The 4480-nt window shown below is 35.0% G+C and overlaps 1 non-coding gene across 1 annotated transcript; it reads right to left on the bottom strand.

Annotated features, from left to right (window-relative positions):
* Positions 1–3758: 3758 nt before the first annotated feature.
* LOC145167998 (small nucleolar RNA R71) lies at positions 3759–3865 on the bottom strand. Its single transcript, XR_013741594.1, has one exon. It is a non-coding gene; the product is annotated as a small nucleolar RNA R71 (small nucleolar RNA).
* Between the last annotated feature and the right edge of the window lie 615 nt (positions 3866–4480).

The raw sequence follows: 4480 nt of genomic DNA, 5'->3' as shown, positions 1-4480 counted from the left end.
GTAAGGCGGGCCCACCAATTCTAAGTCGATTGTGACTAGATTCTTACATAACTCTAGCATATACACTTAACAATTATAGCTGAAGTTTAACAATTCTAGATGAAATGTAATTTTAATAGAAATATGTTTCCAAAGAAAATCCAATATTTTCCGTATAAAAGTCATGTAGTCTTTAATGTCAAGACCGAGAATATGTGTGTGTTTTGTATTTATAATGTTCATAGTGGTAATGTGTTTCCAAAGAAAATCCAATATTTTCCTTATAAAAGTCATGTAGTCTTAAATGTCAAGACCGAAATGTACAAGTATTTTTCCATACTTAAAGTAATTAATGCAAGTTTAAATCGACATAAACTCGTTTAATTTAGAAGTAAAACCCCTTTTCAAAGTAGAATTTTCGCTGTAAACTTGAAAGATTGTTAACTCCCTATGTGAGTCGTTACAACCATACTATGACGAGAAATAACCTGCACAACGTTTTTCAGACGTTAAGATCATAGAAAAATCATACGAAGTCGAAAACTGAATCTGTAAATTCTGAGAGTTCAGAAAATTTGTCTAGTTTATTCATAATTTTTATTATGATTTTTAGAAGTCTTTAACTTGTGTTAAAATGTTCATATTCACAGACTGGTCCGAATTCGTTTCTGAAATGATAGGCAGTTTTTTAAAAATCACCATAAATCGTAGAAAAATCATATGGAGATGTGCAAGTAGTCATTTTAAAAGTATGAACCTGAAAAATTTGCATATAAAACAGTTTTGAAAGATATTAAGTTTAAGATAGTCAAAACAGTCCGTGAATAAGACTCAACTTTTGTGATGAAAGTTGTTGTTTGATTTTAGTTATGTTTTTGGTGTTTTAACTTGTATTCCCCCCCCCCCTAAAACTTGAAGAAAAACATGAAAAGGTAGGGGTATGAACTCACCTTGAGTGATTTCAGAAGATGGATGATGAAGAAAAGAAGTGTTCAACTCAAGAACACTTAGAAGATGCTTGAAGATTCGAAGATCTGACAACAAATATGACGATATTTGTGTAAGGAACTCATGATTTGAGTGAAGAAGTGTAAGGAAATCAAGTGTGGGAAAAGATTTACTTACCAAAGGTTTGTGAAGAGCTCAAGATCAACCTTGAATCTCGAATTCTTGGTGAGAGGAAGTGAGAGAGAATGTGTTTTGCTTTTTGGTGAAAAGTGAGTGAAATGGGAGGAGAGATAAAGATCCTTCTAGCCTTTGATCAAGATTATGGCTGGAAATGAGTGTAAAATTGACAATGATTGACTAGGTATGGGTGAATAGTGACTGGGAATGGTCATGGAGTGGGTATGGGAGGTAACTTGTGTCCTTGCCCAAAGGATAAGTCAACACTCCACCTAAATATCTCACCCACTAGATTTTATTCTTAAATAAAGATTTCCCTAAAAATGTGCTTAATTTATGAATATATGGGGTCTTATATGTCAAAATATAAGTTTGGGTGAAAATCCCACGTTAAAATAATAAAAAACGGGCTTAAAACAAAGTCGTGGTCGAAAACCGGGTGGAAAAGGGCTTCTTGCGAAGCTTCTCGGATTGGGCCGGAGGTTCGGTCCTTAGCAACTTGGACCAAAGGCGAAGGCAGGGAGGTAGTGAAAGCGAAGGCCAGGTTCGGTCCTCCGAGGTTCGGGTTCGGGTGCTCCAGTTGTGGGTTCGGTTCAAAGCTTCGGGTTCGGTCCAACAGCTTCGGTCTTCATCAGTTTCGGTCCTCAGCAGTTCGGCCCTAGTACTTTCGGCCCATATAGAGAGTTTCGGTTCTAGAGAGGTTTCGGCCCTAATAGGCTATTTTTCAAGGTATCTTCCCGTTTTGCGCAGTTTTTCACCAAGTTAAGTGTCGAGATGCCCTAAATGATTATAAAAAGTTAAAAGAGATTGTGAGAGAGACTTGGGAGAGATTTGGGAGAGATTTCACATACTTGGAGAGATTTCTCATACTTAGAGAGATTTGGGAGAGATTTCACATTCTTGGAGAGATTTCTCATACTTAGAGAGATTTGGGAGAGATTTTAAATAGAGAGAGATAAAGTGAAAGAGGTTGAGAGATATTTCGTTTGTGACCTTTTTGAGTGTTTGGCTTCGTGACGCAAGGTTTGTACATCCCGTTAAGTCTCGTTATGAATGTTATACGCCCCCGATGGATATGTAATAATGTTTTATCGAGTAGTTTCATCACTTGCCCTAGTTAGGGTCTAGAATTTCCGAACACGTGAAAACTCTAAGTGATACTTTGTATTAAGATTGCGAGTTGTACAATAAGAAACTTAATGGAAACCCTAATATACAAGGGTTAGATGAGTTGACCGGTTTGACTCGTTGACTTTAGTTGACTTTGACTTGACCGGAAATTGACGGTTGTCACATTGTGTTTGATTATCATTACCTAGCATGTTAAAGTCTACATCTTTGTTGCTTGATTCAAGTTAAGTGTAATTTAATGACCATTTGAATTGAATGAACTTGTTTACCTAGTAGTTTTCTATCATTAAATTGCTACAGCTATGATTAATCAAATCTTAGATTAGGTAATAAAGGTAACAACTTTAGCTGTGTTAGAGAAGATAATTTGATCATAATTGTGTTTAATTAATTGTCTTGATCATAGATAATTATCTTAGATATATCTTACGTAGCCAAATTATTATTAATAATCAATTATGCGTTTGCTTGTGTATTATCATTACATAGTAGTTCATGAATTGGTGAAAATATTAGGAGATCAGATCAAGACTGCTAATTACATTAATATTAGTAACCAACTGAATAAATCCATAATTAAGAACTAACTATAGGATAATGGGGGAATTCGAAGCTAAACGGAAGTGTCTTCTTAATCTTGTTTACAATCGTTTTTAGTTGAGTAATTGATTATTTTAAGTTAATCTGAACTACCAAAATCAGATAAAAATGCTTTTTAGTTACTCTTTTTTAGATTAATTTTTAGTAGTTAAATTACTAGCTAAATTTGTTTCATGTGTTCGGTATCCAACTTCCTTTACTATACTAAAAACTGACTTGGTACACTGCCTATAGGTGCATTAGTAGATAAGTAGTTAGATTTATAAATTTAAAACTACATAGGTATATCTTTTGCACATCAAGTTTTTGGCGTCGTTGTCTGGGAACGACTATTAATCGATCCTTTTGTGGGGTAAATACCGCAAAAGGTTAATTTTATGAAAATTTATATTTTTTTGAATGATCAATTCTCACGACGTGAGGGAGATCTTTCATGACGTGAGTTCAGTAGTTTTCAGTTTTTCGTTTTTTTTCTTTTAGTTCGATTTTAGTTTTTGTTCCTTTTACGTGTGTTTTTCTAGTTTTGTTTTAGTGTGAAATATGGGGGACATAACGACCATGACAATGGAAGAGTACAAGCGACATATGAGGAACGAAAATAGATGGGGTTTTAATCCACCAAAAATACCAACCACAACAAAGTTTGATCTTCCGGACACATTCTTGGCATGCTAAAGGAACTACCATTTTATGGGAAGGAGCACAAGGACACTTATGAGCACATAGAAGAGGTGGTGGAAACTTCAAATTATTTTAATGCTCCAAACGTGAGTAAAGATGCAGTGATGCTACAAATTTTATTGGTCACAATAAAGGGTGAAGCTGTAGAATGGTTAAAATCACTTCCCTTTGCAGAAATCACGACTTGGGTTGATTTTAAGATTGAGTTCATCAACCAGTTTACCGCTCCTTCGAAAGTGGAAAAGCTTAGAAGAAACTTACAAAGTTTTCAACAATTAGTGGGGGAGTTGCTATACGAAGCTTGGGAACGTTACAAGAGATTGTTATGACATTTCCCTCAACATAACTTCAATGTGCAAAAAGAAATTTTGATATTTTATGATGGAGTCAATATGTGCACTCTTCAACTTCTAGAATTACAAGGGCCCATGACAAGGAAGGATCCGACAACAAATAAACCTTTAATTGAAGAATTCGTTAAGCATTCAAGTAAGTATCACAACCCAAAGGAAGATTTCACTAAAGAAAAATCAAGTAACTATGGAGGTCAAGATGCTATCAGTGAAATAATTGCAAAACTCCATGCAATTGAAGAGAAGATCACAAAATTGGGTGGATCAATTCAAGATAGATGCGTAGCTTGTGGGGACCCCATTCTACAAGGGATTGTGAATTCGAATTCAAGAGAGATTGAGATACAAAAGAAATCCAACAACTAATGCATGATCTCTACCAAATAGAACAAGTCCAATCCGAGAAAATATCTGCTCTTGAGTTAATACTATTTAGATTTATGGAAGCTAGTGAAAAACGACGTGACACTAGAGATGCAACAGTTAGAGATCAACAAGTATCTATCATGAGCATCTACATGCAAGTTGGGCAATTAACAAAGCTTGTGCAAGAAAATATATCAGATTCGTCTTCAAGAAAAACGGAGCCAATCCCAATCTATCAAGTCATG

Source organism: Lactuca virosa, chromosome 3 (assembly GCF_052849685.1).
Source record: "Lactuca virosa cultivar CGN04683 chromosome 3, Lactuca_virosa_CGN04683_v6, whole genome shotgun sequence".
Classification (NCBI taxonomy): Eukaryota; Viridiplantae; Streptophyta; class Magnoliopsida; order Asterales; family Asteraceae; genus Lactuca; species Lactuca virosa.
This window is presented reverse-complemented; position numbering and strand designations above follow the sequence as displayed.